This window comes from Lepidochelys olivacea (genome assembly GCF_965140295.1).
Source record: "Lepidochelys olivacea isolate rLepOli2 genome assembly, chromosome: 1".
Taxonomy (NCBI): domain Eukaryota; kingdom Metazoa; phylum Chordata; order Testudines; family Cheloniidae; genus Lepidochelys; species Lepidochelys olivacea.
Window position 1 is genome coordinate 275,967,634 of NC_140411.1, and position 18,655 is coordinate 275,986,288.

Consider the following 18,655-nt stretch of genomic DNA (forward strand, 5'->3'; position numbering starts at 1 on the left):
CCTGTCTCTTCCCATTCATTGTTTAAGGAACATAGGTGCCAAACTCGTGCTTTGTGAGTGCCAGTGATTTTTTTTTTCTAGGCATCTAAAAGTTGGGTGTGGTGTTTTTTTCAGCATCATCAGCCTAATGTCTTTTGTGCTTGTATTCTCTTTTGCTACCTACCACTATACCGCTTGAAAAAACATCATATAAAACAAAGGTAAGAGAAATTATTACCAATATGTCCTTTCTGAGTAGCCAATTCTGCAGGGATGCTTTTTACAATATGTGTGCTATATGTAAAATAAAACAAAAAATACTATTTGAAAAGTTGGATGGAAGTACAAAAGTTTTGATGTGTGATGTATCTGTATGTTTTATAATTCACCCTCCTTTGTTCTCATCCCTCTGCTTGGAGGAGGAGGGGGGAGGGGAAGCAGGATTATCTTTTTTCTGTATGCTTTGTCCTGTCACTACTTAACATCTTAGCAGGAGATTTCCTCCTGATAACCTCTTATTCTCAGGATAATCTTGAACTTATATGAAATGTGACTTGAACAAATAACAACATATGTGTGTTTTACTGTGATGTACAGTCATAGCTCTGCTGACGATTGTGCTTTCTGAACAAACTAAAAGGTTTGGACATGCTTTCTCGTGCTCTGAATTCAACAGTGTTGCTACATGATGCTTGGTAATATAGTTTATTATTTCCCCCTTCTCAATATGCTCTTTCTTAACTATTTATTTCTATGGCAGTAGTACCCAGATGTCCCAATTAGTCATAACAAATTCATGGAATTGTCACAACTTATTTGCCTTTTTTTCTATTATCCTTCTAATCCAGAGCCTTTGAATCAGTATATAACAACTAAGGGAAACAAATATGTAGTTAAAAGACTGACAGCCGGAAGGTTGAAGGCCCTTTCATCGTTGATTGCTGAGACTTTCTGAGAGCATGTACCTCCCTGCAGTACAGTTAGTGGAGGAAGGAAGTTTGTAAACAAGTGTGACCAGGTAAGACACATACACATTGCATGCTGATGGCATTATAACTCAGCCACCATCCTCCACAGCATCAATGCAACTCAATGGAGGTGTCCTGTTATAATTGTCTGTAATGTGTGAATTTTCATGGGAACAAACAGCTCATAGAATCATAGAATCATAGAATATCAGGGTTGGAAGGGACCCCAGAAGGTCATCTAGTCCAACCCCCTGCTCAAAGCAGGACCAATTCCCAGTTAAATCATCCCAGCCAGGGCTTTGTCAAGCCTGACCTTAAAAACCTCTAAGGAAGGAGATTCTACCACCTCCCTAGGTAACGCATTCCAGTGTTTCACCACCCTCTTAGTGAAAAAGTTTTTCCTAATATCCAATCTAAACCTCCCCCACTGCAACTTGAAGTGACCTTCAAGTGACCTGAACATGACCTTCAGCTAGAGGGAAAACAAACCCCCATGAAGCCATGTAGCCCCTCAAGTAGGTGACAGCGTTCTGGCATGCACAGCTGCTGGAAAGGCACAGGGTGTGAGGTTGTCCCTTGGTACAGGCAGATGGTACAGCAAACACAAAGGATGACCAGTTGTGTGCATATTTGGTATCCCTGATTTTTCCCTGCCTGCTAGGAACCAGGACTAGTGTGTACAGGGATGGGTGTCTCAGGGTTTTTGGAACACTCCAGACCAGTACGAGGTTGTGTCACCACTTGACCTGAAACTCTGGGTGCCTTAAAACACTCTGCTGCTGTAACTCACAGCTTGGGATGCTCAGAGCCAGGCTACAAGCACACAGGCCACACCCTGTAGTATCTGTGTGCTAGACAACCCTGGTTCAGCAGCTCTGATCCCAGCAGCCTGCCCACAGCTCCACTCTGGCTTTCACCAGCCTTGGCTACAAGCAGCAAGGTGACCACAACACAGTGCCAGTCCTGAATTTCTCTAAAACTATGTGATCCGCAGTGTCCAGCCCTCTCCTGGACAGTTTAGAGGAATAAAGAAATCTTATTATTTCTCTGAACACCCAAAAGCATGTCACCGCCTATTAACTTAACTGGGTAAATACACCTTCCATTTAAACACAGCACTGAGTTGGTTTATAGTAAAATATTACATTTATTAGTAATAGGACATAGGTTAAGTGATGCCAAGTGAAAAGAATAAAGTTAGAAAGGGTTACAAGCAAGTAAAAGTGGAAAACATGCATCTAAAACTTAATCTAGCAAGATACAGGCTTTGATCAAGATGGTTTCTCTCACCAGTTACTCTTCTTCCCGGCCATGGCTGACTTTCCCTCAGTCAGGACCTTCCACAGAAGTACAAGATGTTGGTTTCCCTTGTTTTTCTAGGTGAAAGATTTTGGTCTATGCAGGTTTCTCGCGTACATTCAATTCCCAAAGACTTAAGCCCCCCTGTTTCTCAGCTTACAAGTTCTCTGTTCCCTTGTGTCTGTGTGGTGATGGATAACTTAGTGGTTTCTCTGCCCTGCCCTTTATTAGTTAGTAAACCTTTGAAAAGCATATTTATCAAAGTTAATTGACCTTTCTTCAAGAGGAAGATGACCTCATGCCATTACTTTCTTCCTGTGATCTTCCCATTGCTCCGCATATTCTATGTAAATAGGGCTTCTGCTCTTTTTTTTGTCACACCTCACTTAATTTATTTGGAGACAGGTAGATAGTTGTGACATTCCCTTCTGTGTGAGAGAGGTCTGTTTCTCCCTTTATTTGAGACACAGGCTGTTAAGCATAATATTAATCATAATTCATGTATAAAGTATTGACTCAACTGATTTTATACAACATTACTTATAAAATTGCTTATCACTTGAAGTTCAGCCCCCAACTTTATAGACCAATTAAACCTTTGCAATGTATCCTTTGAAAAGTAAAACCCAGACCAAATTTCTCTCCTGCTGGGTGTAGACACCATGCTGTCTCCTCCCCCACTTGTTTAATAGCTTTGTTTACATAATATGTAAAAATGGACCTTCATTATCTTTGTCTGAAGACCAGGCTTGTCAGAGGATCAAATGTGCATTCCTTTATCTAAGGCAGACCTGTCTACCAACTCTCCCTGAGAAGCATGGTGTGAACACACTTAAGTCATAATTCCAGCATATATTCATAACTCTTAATACACACTATGTACATACACCACACAAGAATATAACTCACTGATCATTAGTAATATTCAAATGAAACCTCACAAAGCATATTTTGTACAAAGCTTATTACGATAGGGTATGAATACAGGGGTGCTGTACGGTGGGATCTGGTTGCTTGTATGCAGTTTGTAAACCAGACTTGTTCGGATCCCACTGACTGGAAGGCTGGAATCACTCCCTCTTACCCTCACAAATATTATGGAGTGTGCAGCAGATGATGATTAGATGAATGGTGTTTGCCACATTGACAGGTGTGTAGGCAGTGCCAATGAGATTTCAGCATACCAAACATGCACTTCATGACCATTCTACAGTCATTAAGTTTGTAATTGATTTCCCTTTTTCCAGGGACATTGATGTTAGTGTGTTTTCATGAGCCAAGTTAGGAGCAAGTATTCATCTTCTCCCAAAATAACAATGAGCATAGAGACACATTATAGAAAAATACCTTTCTGAGGAATCAAGTCTCTTCTTCCTCCTCCAGTTACAATACCAATCTCCTCAGCACACTTTTATCCTGAACCTTTCCAGTGTTTCCTATGTTGGTATTCATGAATCTGCTTCTGTGGTCCACTAAACCTTGCAGACTGAGTGAATAGTAACCTTTTGAGTTCACACATTCACTTTTGGTGGGCAAAGTTTTGGGATGTGTGGGCCAACGATGTTTAGAAACCCCATCCTCTGAAATCCAGCTATTTCTGGAACTTTTCTTATGGCAGCCACTTGTTCATAGATCAGTGTTAATTGCCTTGCAAACATGCATGACACTGATAGTGGATTTTGCAACCCTGAAGTGGCTTGCCACAGAGAATAGGTGTCTGTTGCCAGCTTCCACAGGACAATAGCCCCTGATTCTGCACCAGTATAGCTTGTCTGGATTGACTGTTCTGATGCTGGAGGTTTGGTGCAAGCTTTTCTCACAGCTCCGTGAAGGTCTGTTTCCTCCTTCAAAAGTTCTGAAGTCGTTGCTGGTCATCCCAAGTTTCCAAAATGATGTGATCCAACAACACTGTGCTGATTCTCCTTATGGTCCAGCTTAGGGGCATGCTGTGGAAATATGTACCATGGGAATGAAATGAATTGTCATTAACGCTCCAGGACACCCATCTTTGTATGAGAAAGTTCTGCCCAAATTCCATCCACCAACTTTCCAATCACATTTTCTGCTTCACTTTTGTCCCATGACAAGGAGCAGAAGCTGAACCAGATATCATAGGACTGGAAGGGACCTTGAAAGGTCATCTAGTCCAGTCCCCTACACTCATGTCAGGACTAAGTATTACCTAGACCAGTGATTCTCAAACTTTCTATTTTCATGGACCACTTGAAAATTGCTGAGGTCTCAGCCAACCATTTAATGATCTTTCCAAATGGTGTTTGTACCATTAGCTAACTACTGTAAAGCGCTTTGGATAAAAATGCTATATTAAAAAAAAACGTAATTAACTTTTTTATTCTACAAATAAAAGCACATGACTCATATTTTAATATTCGTAGTCTTACCTCTCTAATGCAATGGATGTGTCTTCTTCTTCTTCCCCCCCCCCCGACCCCCAGCAGCCCCCAAGCTGAGGCTGGGAAGGAGGACTGTCTCTCCTTAGCAGCCACAGCCCTGGAGCTGGGGAAAGTTGCCTTTTTTTCTGGCCTCTGCAGCCCTGCATGTCCCAAATTCCCCCACCCCCTCTTCTCACCCCACTGCCCCCTCCCACCTACCTCCTATACCCCCAAGGCCACCACCTCACCTTATATGTGTCTTCTCCAGGGTCCAGGCACTTGATTAGTGGAGCCATGTCTGCGCAGCTCCACTAATTAGGTGGGCGGCCCTTCATTCTCTTGTGTATAGCCAACCAGGCAACACCTTTAGAGGGAACTATCCACGGACCACCTGAATGGAGCCCATGGACCACTGATGGTCCATGGACCACAGTTTGAGAAACTCTGATCTAGACCGTTCCTGACAGGTGTTTGTCTAATCTGCTCTTAAATCTCCTCTGATGGAGATTCCATAACCTCCCCTAGGCAATTTATTCCAGTGTTTAACCACCCTGACAGTTAGGAAGTTTTTCCTAATGTGCAACCAAACCACCCCAGCTGCAATTTAAACACGTTGCTTCTTGTTCTATACTCTGAGATTAAGGTGAACCATTTTTTATTCTCCCTGCTCCTTGTAACAGTTTTCAAGTACATAAAAGTTTGTCTCCTCTAAGTCTTCTCTTCTCCAGACTAAATGCCCCCCCCCATTTTTTCCCAATCTTCCCTCATAGGTCATGTTTTCTAGACCTTTAATCATTTTCGTTGCTCTTCTCTGGACTTTCTCCAATTTGTCCACATCTTTCCTGAAATGTGGCGCCTAAAACTGGACAAGATACTTCAGTTGAGGCCTAATGAGTGTGGAATAGTGGAAGAATAACTTCTCATGTCTTGCTTACCATCCCAGAATGATGTTTTCTTTTTTCTTTTTTTTTTTGTGTGCAACAATGTTGACCCATATTTAGCTTGTGATCCACTATGACCCTCAGATCCATTTCTACAGTACTTCTTCCTAGGCAGTCATTTCCCATTTTGTAAATGTGCAACTGATTGTTCCTTCCTAAGTGGAGTATTTTGCATTTGTCCTTATTGAATTCCATCCTATTTTCTTCAGACCATTTCTCCAGTTTGTCCAGATCATTTTGAATTTTAATCTTCTCCTCCAAAGCACTTGAAATCCCTCCTGGCCCAGTATGGTCCTCAAATATGATGAATGTACTGTCTATGTTATCTAAATCATTGACCAAGATATTGAACAAAACTAGACCCAGAACTGATCCCTGTGGAACCCCACTTGATACGCCCTTCCAGCTTGACTATGAACCACTGATAACTGCTCTTTTGGGAACAGTTTTCCTACTAGTTTTGCACTCACCTTATAATAGCTCTATCTAGGTTATGTTTACCTAATTTGTTTCTGAGAAGGTCATGCAAGACTGTATCAAAAGCCTTATTAAAGTCAAGATATACCATATCTACAGCTTCCTCACTATGCACAAGGCTTGTTACCCTGTAGTACTTTGGCAGTAACCTGAATTATGAAGAATTTCAATTGCAATCTTATTCCAATTGCAGACTGTGTAATCAGAGTCTGTGACCATCTGCCACAAAGGTTTTTTTTAAAAAAACAGACTTTCTGATGGTACAGCAAAATGGCCATCAGATGTTTTCTTGGACTAGCATCTCTTAAGGTTACAAAGTGCAAAATGTCCTGATTTCCAGCTGTCACTTCAATTGTTGTCAGCTAAAAGAAAACCCTGCCAACCTCTATACTAAAGCATTTTGAAATGAAGATAATTGTTGTTGGAATAATGGTTATTAAGACCAAAAGAGCAGGAACAGGAATAGAAAAATAACTTAACAAGCGGTAACATTAGGAAGTATATCATTGGTTAACATAGTCTAAATGTAAGCAATTTTTCTATTGGGCAAAGCTATAACAAGAGCCAGGATATCATTTGTTAACTAAAAAGTTTTTCTTTCAGATAGTATGTGTTTTGACCTGTAGCATGAAGGAGAGCAATAGTAAAAATGAATTTCATGCTAGTAGACACTCTTAAAACTAGACTTAGCTGCAGTCACATTAGCTTAGATAATGGGAGAATTTTTCTTCATTGAAAATGCTCCCTGTCGCTTAAGAAGAACTCACTGAGGCAGCCTGCCATCTAGCTTTCTCACAGCAAAACAGGCTTGCAGACTGCAGATGAGAGACTCAGGAGCAGAGACAATTTTAACTTAGCCAGCCCTAATTTATCTCAAGCTTTTTCAATTCATCTTCACTGCTCTATGCTCACTGGAACACCCGATTGTCATCCCTTGGGAACAGAATGCAACCAGGGATCTAGAGAGCTGTCACATCACAAGAAATATTTAAATTGTGCTGATTTTCTTCTGGAGTACTGAGCAGAGGGAATGAAACTCTCCATCAAGTCATAGCTTTGCGGGCAATAGATCAGAGGATACTGCCAGTTTTCTAATGGATTATTGTTATCGGGCAGGTTCTTCCTGAAGGTATGCAGTTGCTCTCAATTCATTACCCAGGCTGTTTATAAGGTAATGATCTAATGAACTAGTGAACCAAATATATTAGGAAAAATGTTAACTAAGTAATCTGTAGCAATGGAATGATATCACTTTATCGCAGCATATTTACAGGTAAAATACTCTGATCCACTTACTGTAGCACCTACTGCTAAGTGCTCTGTCAGCTGTGGGGTGGGGGCCCTCACTGTGCTGCAGACCACATTATCATAAGTTAGTATTGATTGCCCTGAGGGTTTTGCTTTTGTGAAAAAATGAATAGTGAAGGGCAAAATCATACTTCAGAAACAGTCAACCATTTACATTCCTGGGAGTTGACAATATTTTATTTTGCAAAAGAGAATGTTTTCATGAGGGGAGAGAGGAGAACTTTCCTTGAAGTAGCATGAATTAATTTTGGAGTTTGACATTTCTTTTTTGCTATGACATTACATGATCGTATGAGGGATGAAGGTATTTAATTCTGAAAAGCTCCAATGTGAGATGTGTGATAGAAGCATGTTGTTGCATTTGTATTTCTGACTTGAGGAGCACCTTGATAAAACATCAGGATTACAGAACACAAACAGAAATATTAAAAATAAAATAAACCTATGGAGAGGAGTATGTTGTCTTTAAAATGTTGTGTTTTCTAAATGGGTTGCAGCAAGCCCTCCCTAAGCTCAAAACCTTACTGCCTATATGCTAATGTGCTTTGTAGTGAAGTGTGAGCCAAAATAAAAGGATCTCACTAAATTGCAGAGCAGTCAAAATTTTTCAAACTGTTCCAAGCGCGGGAGTCACTGGAGCTTGAATGTGGCATTGTAATTTCACAACTAACTTCATGATATCGTTCCTGATGTGACATTCTCTGCTCCAGCATGTGTATCAGCCGTGAGACTTCTGTGTCTGCAGAAATAGGAGAAATACATGAACTAAACCCTCAAGAGAGCCTTACAGTTAACTTGTTCACTACTGATTCTCTTCACTTGCTGTGCTGCCATCATTCCACTCAAACGTCATGTTAGGCCATACTTTGAGTGTTTGGCAGCACAGTGGGTGGCTTCAACTGAATGCATGCTCACAAGTGACAGAGCCTAGTCCGTTGCTTAAAACAGTACTGGAAAGCACTGGGACACCCCAATAATGGGTGAATAGAACAGACATAGCAAGGGTTGTTCAGCACTCCAGGGGTTAAAAACAAATGAGACAAATGAGAGATGGAAGCATTAACTCAAACATTTTTCACTTTGTTTTCAATATTCTTCTTAAGCTCTTGAAATAGTATTAGAGAGCAGGGGAGAGCATGTACTTTTTCTCTTGAGTCTCAGATTGAAAGAAAAAGAGGAGTATGGCTTGAGCCCTGCCAAAATGAATTCTAAAAACCTATTTACTTTCCTATGGCCATTGGAGGGACAAAGGCAGAGAGGCTTTAGTTCAGTGATATTCAGATGGAGGCTTGCAAGCCACAAGTGGCTCTTTAATGTGTCTCCTGTGGCTATTATATTAAAACACTGATATTAAATGATATTAAAACACTGATTTTAGCGATTAAGCAACCTAAGTTATTAACAAATTAGGATGCTTTTACTATGTTAACGAACTATAGTTGATAACATAACTTGGTCAATCATTTTGCTATTAGAACAATATTGTTTATACATAATAGTAAATGAAACCATGAATTCACATTACTGTGGCTCTTTGGGGTAATGTTGATCACTAATTTGGCTCCTGAATTACTGAGGTCTGAGAATTAAAGCAATGATAAAACTTCTGCCTATAGGTTCCTACCTTCAGGTAGCTATTTTTCTGTTTTAAAGGGAGTTTGTGTGCCAGGCTGGTTTTTCCCAATCTCTCAAACTTATTGTTTACATTTACAGAGTATTCTTAAAGTGCTGTCACCCTTGGGTGTTTCAGAGTTTTAAAATTCAATGGCTTACGAATGTCAGAGGATCAGGAGAGAGAATAAGCATTTTAATATTATAACCCTCTCAAGAAAATCTGAGGACATGTTCACAGTAGGGTCTTATTTTTTTCCCCCTTGGGGTAAGTTTTTGTGTGTTTGCTTTCAACTGCTACTTTAACATACCAGCTGATTACATTTAATCACCTCCAACATTTGGCCTTGGCAAAGATGTAACCACTTAACAATGTCTATAAATTTACATTCTTTAAAGTAAGATCAAGAAGAGATTAAAGTGGCAAAGGAATTTTAAATGGTCAGAATTCAATGAAGGCTATTACATTAGCACTCTGTCCTAACTTTCATATAATTGTTCTCTCTTCTGCCTAACCTGCTATTCAGCAATGGCCATTCCTCTCCTCACCTTTCAGAGAAATTGTGCATTCAGTTATGGTGTAGGCATCTGGAACTTTCTGCCACCTTATGAAACAGTTTTGTGCTGTCTTGTGTGAGTGACACTGTGTTACTTTAGTGTTGTGTTGTATGTGGATCAACATTATCCATCTGGACTATTAATTGAGCTAGCAGCTATTGGCACTGACGGGGACTTAACTGGGATTTGGGAGGGATCGGGACATGAATATACTCAAGCACTATCCTCTTTTGACTGCTGGCTCTGTCTTCCTCCAGTTGCTATTTATCACAGTTTTCTACCTGTCCCAGCCCCTATGAGGTTCCACTTCCAACATGATTGTTCCAGCAGCTCTTCTCTTCTCTGGTGCTGACTTGTATCAGAAGTCCATGGTAACTGCCAGACTTGTTTTGGACAGTCTAGCTGTTCTTCCATTGTCTTGGAACTTGCTCACTCATGCTGAGCCTCTTTCTTAGCTCATTCTCCATCCTTCCCTTTCTTCCAGTGGGAGGAAACTATTTCAGGTAAGTGCACCAGTAAGAAATTGCTTATATGTGGCCTTGCTAGTTTCTCAGGCTCTACACCATGTGGCTATGTCTTTAAAGAGATGGAGAAGAATTTTTTTTTCAAAAGTAATTAAGTGATTTTTTTTTTAGGTGCCCAAATTCTTAGCTGCTTAACGTGAGGTTCTTTTACAAAGCCTGATTTTCTAAAAGAGCTAAGCACTTACCCACTGAAAAGGAGGGTAAGTTACCTTTTAACGTGCCCCAAGTTGGATTCCTTAATCACTAGTCATGTTTTACAATATTAGCCACACAGGTCATATCTGATTGACTGGTATTTTTAACGGTGTGCTTCCTTCAAAATTACCATCTGACTTAAGATGCAATAAAATAATAGTATTTAAATATGTGAGCAGCCTTGTATTTCATATTTAAAAAATAAGCAAAAAAACCTTTACATCTGTTTTCTCATGTAACATGCAGAAAAGAGGGAGTAAAGATGCCAAGCAATTAGAGCCAGAGGAACAAATCAGACTGCTTCACTTAAAGTATTGAATAATACCATAGAATTTTTCTTCCTGACAATGCCCTACATTAAATGGCAATCTTATAAAGTCATAGTTTGATTTTGTTTTTTTTAATTCTATTGCAGTTAAGAGAGACTTGAGCATCCTGATTACTGCTAGGTGGAACTTTAGATAACATGGCAGCCAAAAGTCTGCCTTTTCATTTAATATATTTGGAGACCAAGATTAGCCTCTTTTTTTTTTTTTAAAATAATAATAAAATAATGGATACCATCCAAGTGTGAGCTGGCCCTTTAAGATGTGCCTGCCACCCCAGGTGAAGGGAATAAGTCCAAGTGTTATGTGATTCAAGCATATGATTTGGAACCAGGCCTGCTGGGAGATATAATGAGCAGCCAGGGATTAGGGAGATAAAGGTGCAGGACGGATACATGAGCTGGTCTAAACAGAGACTCTCCTTAGCACCCAGCCAGATCCCTTGACTCCAGGGATCAGGAGTCAACTAGGAAGACTGGAGTACAGAGCGCGACTCTGCTAGAGGAAAGACTCATCAGAGACCGGACTAAGCCCCTTGCAGCAAGAGTTGTGAGCCAGCTAGAAAAGCTGGGTATGAGTTCCTGTATTAAAGTTGACGACAAATCACTACCTCTTGGGGGCTGGATCTACCTGACTCATGCCAGTTACGATGATGATACTGAGAAATCCAAGAGGGAGAAACTGAAGCCACAGATGGGCCCAAAGCCAGACTGGGAAAGTCTCTGCTACAAATATATTTTGAGCCTCAGTTACCTAATCTTGAAGGAAAACTGACTAGAGTAAGTGGTTTCCTAACATAGCATCCTGATCCGCAGTGCCTAGTGGGAGTTGACCACAGCAGAGAATATTCCCCTCTATCTTGAAATGTCCCATGTGTGCCTCCATTGTAATAGTATGGTACCTTTGCTGTTTAAGGTTGAGTGCACTGGCATGGTTTGGGCTGTGTCTTTTCTGTGCTTGGAGGAAATTAGTTTTCAGGGCTGTCAATTCAGCAGTATTGAGATGCACTAGATATGGGGGGAGGACACTTCAAAAATGAAGAAAAATCCTTCAAAATCTTTGACTCAGGAAAAAACTAAAAACAATCCCAAAAGATAAAGCAAGAGCTAACCCTCCCACACACAGTAAGGAAGGATGTGATATCACAACTGCTAAAGTGGACATTGGACGAGTATGCAGTTTCTATTAATTTACATAATTCCTGTGGAAAAGCTAAACTGAAGAAAGAAATAGAAACGTATAGTGACCAAAGGAATGGGGAGAAGGTGCTACAGCAGATGGAAATTACAGTACATTGCTTACAATAAAGACAGTAATGCTTTTTTCCCCCTTATGTACTCCAATGCAGAGAAGAGACTCTATCCCCATGAAGTGGGATTCTGTGTAGAACAGAGAACAGGTTGTTGTTTTATTGCCTGACTATTCAGGTGGCATTGAAGGACAGAACATGTCTTCTGAGACTTTGACAAGCTGCTGCTGGAAGAAGTGTTTAGAAAAAAGCTTTGGGTCACAACAGAATGTGAAGAAAAACAAAGATTGCCAGTCTAAACTTTTTTTTTTCTTTCTTTCTTGGTTTGATTATTGACCTCATTGCTATTTCAGAAAATATGGAGTGCCACTTTATTAGCTTTATGCAGCCTCTAACTAGACAACAAAACCAGCTGTTAGGCAGGAATTGTATTAAAATGTTGAGCAGGACTTACAGACTGATGGTATATATTATAGGTGCAATCTGAATTGTTATTGGGCAAATACTAACTCGGTGCCTGAGTCTCATAGTTCAATGAAATGGATATTTGGTAGGACTCAGATTTTTTTGTAAGGGGATTTGATTAGAGGTTTTTTGCGGGGGGGAGAGGGGTTTTGTTTTTGTTTGTTTGTTCAGCTTGTGGCTCTCATCTAGTTACTTATGTGGCTGTTGTAAAAATGATGACAATAAGCAGTGATGGGTAAACTTGGCAAAGTGTATGGGTTCTTGGTAGAAATAACTAATTCAAATTTACAAATATTTTCCTGTAAATGAAACTATACAGTGGGTCAGTATTGTATCTGTTTCATAAGGATCCTGATCCAAAGTTTGCTGAAGTTGATAGATACATTCACTCTTCCAAGGCCCATTGAAATGAGACCCTAGATTCTCCTTCCCATTACTTCTCATTTCACCACTCTTTCACCCTTCAGTGTTGCCTACTAGGTAGACCACTGGGTTGGAACTCAGGAGACCTGGGTTTTATTCCCAGCTCTGTCATTGGTCAGTTGGGTGACCTTAGGCACATCACTTTGTCTCTCTGTACTTCAGTTAACCTTTCATTAAAAATGGGGGGTACTGTGACCTGATACTATGACCTCCTTTTGTGAAGTCCTTTGAGATCTACTGACGAGTGCTATATAAGAGCTAGATTGTTTGTTTGTTTTTCTGCTTTTGGATTCCTTTCCTCCTTCCTGCACTATGTGCTCTCTCTTAACAATGCAAATCCAATTTCAATTATCACACTTTATATCCCTCAATGTTCCAATTGGTTCGAAAACAGGCAAAACAAGTACACCCATCCGAGCCATGCAAAACAAATTCTCTGAAGTGGCAATACAATGCAGACAGACATGCTTGGCTATGGGACTGGCATTACATATTTATATGCATTTGGTAATGTGCCTCCTTTGGGTGTATATGATTGGAATATGTAGTTTTGAACACGTTGTCTCATTAATATTATCTAGATCAAAATATGGAACAGTGGGCTCAAAATATGCATCTCCGAAACATCTATGCATGATCACTGTATTTTATGTTTAAATTGTGAAACTGAAATATCCTGTACCCTGGTACCTGGCTATACTGGTTTTGGTAAGTTTTAGCTCCATGACAAATACTGGGATTTTGACTCTTAGTTCTGAGCGGAATGAAACTAGATTTTTGAAATCTCAAAATTTCCCTTGGGATGGAAATTGTGTTTTTTTGTTTTTTTTTCACCCTGTTCTCATATTGAATTAATTAAACTCGATAAGATAAGAATAGGAATCTGTGAGTGTGTGGTGTCCGGCTGACTTATGAACCTTTTATTGTTTGTTCTATTCTTCCTGCTACTCTTACAGAGCTGTTCTCCAAAGTGAGAACAAATAAGTCCATTCTCTGCTGCTGCTTCTCCCTCCTGCCCTTCTGAATTGTTAGGGTGGGAAAATGTAAGGGGCTCTTTTGAGAGATCAGCGCTTGTTTCTATTGTTCCTTTCTCAGTCTCTTACAGTTACATAAGTTAGATAGAAAAGTCCTACTAGGTCATCCAATGTCTCTTCTTGTCAATACAGTTCTCTGTGGTATGTATGTATTTTTTTTATGTACAGATATATTGTCTGTAGAATTAGAGGTCTTTCTGTTCTGGGAGCTCTCAACCTGCCTCTCCTTTCTATTTCTTGGTGCGATCACCAAAGTCTTTCACATACTAATATAGAACCACAATTTTTTTTGGAATATTATTTATATCTTGTTCTGAATGTCAAAAGGGCCCAATTCACTTCTTGATTACACCAGTGGAGGCCAAAAATAATTCTGTTGACACTAGTGACCTTACAATGGTGTAAAGAAGAGGGGAATCAGGCTTGGTATATTTTAGAAGCTCTGTTGGCTGCTAGTCTTGGATCAGCTTGAAATTACTGCCAGTAAAATTATGAATATTTCTTTAAAGGCATAGAAATGTAGATCATTTATTTGGACTTAAATTATTTTTCCAAGTTCCTGCTAAAGAGTAAACACACTTTGTAAATATTAATGTGTTCTTAAGCTTTGAAGAGGTTTTTTTTTTATATCAGAGCTTTAAAATCCAGTAAATAGTTTGCTAAGATTTTTAAAGACTCTTCATGTTGCTGGGAAGTCCCAAAATACACAATATTTATTTCCAGGATACACAAACTGTAATTTAAGGTAACATAATTAGGGATGAGTTCTCAAAGAATGCTGCTATTTTCCCCGTCTCTATTTAACCTACATAGTAAATATGTTGTATCCATCTTGGCTCCAGAGAGACAAGGTGGGTGAAGTAATATCTTTTGTTGGACCAACTTCTGTTGGTGAAAGAGACAAGCTTTTGAGCTACTTCAGAGCTCTTCCACCTTGTGGCTCATAGTAAATATGCGGTGGTTCTAAATCAAATCCATAGTGAGCTACAGTTTGTGCTGTAAATGTATTCCATGTAATGCCATTTTTTCATCTCTAATCAGAAGGGACAACAAAATAGTATCCCAGTTCATAAATGTCCTCGGGCAATACATAAATTTGCGCATGAATCAGAGAGTGTTTATAATAGTTATTCAGATGCATATTGACTCTCCTATCAGTGAGGTTTAGATGTTGGAAGAGATCTATGTAAAATACATATAGTTAGTTTTCTCTTACTATAGATGGAGCTGGTAGCACTGCCTGTCGTTGTGATTGCCCACCACTTCACACTATAAGACCATGTTGTCAGACCCTGTTATAACTTTTAAACTTGTTGTGTCTCTCTGTTGAGCTGAAATTTTTTTTAAAGTTCCACTTAAAATTGTTCTGCTATTTTCCAGTTCAAAGTGAAGGAAAATGAGATTTCAAAGCCTTTCCATTTCTGCATCAGGACAAAATTGAGACCGTTTGAATTTCTCCCCGCCCCAAAAAGAATTCTAGGTGTGCTACTCTAGAAGCAGAGACTTGAACGAGAAAAAACCTCAAACTCCCGACCAGCTCTACCACAGGGAGATTGTGCATGCTCCATCATGAGGCTACAGGGGCTGAGCAGGACACACCTTGCAATTGCTTCTCACAGACACTGCAGTGGCACCAAGGAACTGATCCGAGAATACTCTAATTATTTCATTTTCCAAAGGACCTGTGTCTCATTCACTGCACATGATGGACTGTATTCAGGGGGATGAATCAGTGTGTACTATTACTGTCATCTATAGGACCACTGCCTCATTCATTTTGGTAAATGAGCAGGAAGAGAGAAGATTGTCTCGTGATTAAGGCAGCTTAATGCCATCATGAAGAACTGGATTCTATCCCTGTTTCTCACCCAGAGTTCCTAGGTCATGCTGGGCAAGTAATTTAAACTAATATGTTCACAGTTAGCCACTAATTCTGTGCTCCTAATTTTCTGAGTGCCTAGCTTGGAACACCTAGGAATGCATGTGCAGTAGTGCAGAGCACTGATGACTACAACTGAAGTCAATTGGAGCTGAGCATTTTATAGATTTTTTTTATATATATTTTGAAAGCAAAGGACTCTGGAAAATCAGGGCTAAGGTGTTTCAAGTTGGTCATGTTTGAAATATTGTCTTGAATTTCTGTGCCTCCATTTTCCAGCTGTAAAATGGGGATAATATCACCTAATCTCACAGGAATGAGACGCGAAATTTATTAATGTTTGTGAAGCATTCAGATACAATATTGAGAGCACCACAGAAACACCTAGGAGGAAATTAATCACTTCTATTCTGATCTGGGTTTGTGCAGAAAATCAGGCCGGTGCCATACATTGAATGATGAGAATAAAGCAAGATATTGAATAACTACTTTCTAATTTAACATCTGTCCCATTGAGTCCTGAGGGAAAATAGTATATGCTTATGTAAATGCTGTATTGTGATACATAGGCAAAATGGAGTTGAATTAAGGTTGCAAAGTAATCTTCATTCTAACATTTCTTAACTTTGGAGTGCTTGACTTTGCCACCTTCATGTTCTTAAGAATTTTTTTAATTTATATACAAAGATTCCAAGAATGTTGCTCTGTTTCACTCGGAGACCTACAATGTCTGAATCAGTGTGAAGTGATGAAAACAGCTACAAGCAGGGTTGAGAGCTCTTTTTCTTCAGAATATCATCAGGTTGAATCATCACTGGGTTTTGTGGTGTTAGTGTCCAATTATTAAGTTCTAAGCCACTTTCAACTTTTTTACAGTTGATTTTATGAATTACACCTATGTGACAACACAGGATTTCAGCTGCTGCTTGGAATACATTTCAAGGAAATTGTACTGCTGTGGCTAGAAAAATGATTGAATAACTGCCATATAAGCCTATTTGACACTGAAGGGCCCTTTGCAGAGAGGGGAACTGTATACCTGTATAAAACATTTTTTTCTATTGCTAATTGGCAAAACTAATTAACTGCTTGTGTTTATTTCCATCCACTCTGTTTTACACAGCTTCCTTAAAATAAATTTAGCATTGCTCTTCTGCTGCCACAATTTGGAGTCCCTTTGAATTCAAAGGGACTACTCATATGCTTAAAGTTAAGCAAGTACATAATAAGTCTTTGTAGGATTGATGCCCTTAGGCTTTTATTTGTGTCGTCAAGGAGCCCTTGGACCTTCGTCTGTCCTTAAGACTTTTTTTTTTCTGTTTATACAGTGCCAGTCACAATGGGGTCCTGGTCCATGATTAGGGTTCCTAGATGCTACGGTAATAGAAATAATAATACCTGTAGTTTCTCTGCTAAAGACCGTAGGGCTTACTTTTGTGTGGCTACTTCTAAATCTGCTTTGGGGCTAAGATTTGTGTTGTCTTGCTTGGTCTAGGACTTCTGCCTTGTCCGTTAAGAGCTTCAATTAAAGAGCTACATGCAAGAAGCCATTTGCAGTGTACAGGTTTTATTGGTCCTATAAAATCCACAATCTATGGTAAATATTCTTACTGGCACTTTATCTGTCTATATACATGTAAATAGTTATCTCTCACTGAGAGCATTCTTCACCTGTTTCCTAATAAATAACTCCAAAGATAATTTGATAAGTGACCAGAGGAAACAAAATTACTTATGTTCCATCTGGAGGAGTTCAACCTACAAAGTATCAGAGTGGTAGCCATATTAGTCTGTATCCACAAAAACGATGAGGTGTCCAGTGGCACCCTGAAGACTAACAGATTTATTTGGGCATAATGTGTTGGTCCCAAGGGGGGGGGGGGGGCTCAGATACAGTTAGTGAAGCCACGCCAGGTGCATCAGTATAACCGGTTTTATTGCCAAAGTATAATAAGCCTCCCAGTCTTTATGCATTACTAAATACATGCTTCCCAGCAGCCAACCAAGCAAGCAAGAATCAATGCTTACACCCTTTCTGCTAAGGACAGTCCTGGACCCTCCTGCCTTGTCCTTGAGGGCTCGTAGCAGGCGCTGCTCCAGAGTGGGGAATTCCTGGGCACCCACAAGGCCAGGGTCTGCAAGTGAGACTGTTCGTCTAAGGCAATTTGCATAGCTGCTTTTATCATTATCCCCTTTTAATGGGGGGTATTCACCCACAAGCAGGCTCTGGCAGGAAACACTATTGCGTCCTATTCTCACACTTTACAGTCGTGGTCCTCACTTATTTCTTCACTTGTTTGCCCAGTTGAATGGCTGCAAGCCAGCTCGGCCAGTCAAAGCCAGTTCACTACTAGCTCCCCCCGAACCATGTTGTAACAACAGGCCAAGGTAACTTGCGGTCAACCCCAACACTAGCTTCCGTGGGTAAAAAAACACTTCGTTAGGTGCTTGGAGTGAAAATTACAGATACAGGCATAAATATACTAATACACTAACCCAGGAACCAATCCCTGTAAGAAACCTCATTGCCAACTCTGTCCCCATATCTACTCTAGAAGACCCAACCACATGAACCACACCATCCGGGGCACATCTACTAATGTGATATATGCCAGCAGAGCCCCTCTGCCATGTACATTGGCCAAACGAGACAGTTTCTACATAAAAGAATAAATGGACACAAATCATATATCAGGAATGGTAACGTACAAAAGCCAGTAGGAAAACACTTCAGTTTCTGCAAAAGAAAAGGAGGACTTGTGGCACCTTAGAGACTAACACATTTATTTGAGCATAAGCTTTCGTGAGCTACAGCTCACTTCATCGGATGCATGCCGTATATTTTCCACTGCATGCATCCGATGAAGTGAGCTGTAGCTCACAAAACCTTATGCTCAAATAAATGTGTTAGTCTCTAAGGTGCCCTGGCTGGAATGATTTAGTTGGGGATTGGTCCTGCTTTGAGCAGGAGGTTGGACTAGATGACCTCCTGAGGTCCCTTACAACCCTGATATTCTATGATTCTG

The 18,655-nt window shown here is 40.0% G+C and overlaps 1 protein-coding gene across 2 annotated transcripts in view; it reads left to right on the plus strand.

Moving 5' to 3' along the window:
* The first annotated feature begins 6,885 nt into the window (after positions 1 to 6,885).
* MGAT4C (MGAT4 family member C) overlaps positions 6,886 to 18,655 on the plus strand; it is a 683,798-nt gene continuing 672,028 nt past the window's right edge. The window contains exon 1 of one of the 2 annotated variants that reach the window (XM_084637898.1): positions 6,886 to 7,228. The gene's annotated coding sequence lies outside the window, so the exon portion shown is untranslated. The remainder of the gene's footprint in view (positions 7,229 to 18,655) is intronic. The other variant, XM_084637899.1, reaches the window with a different exon arrangement.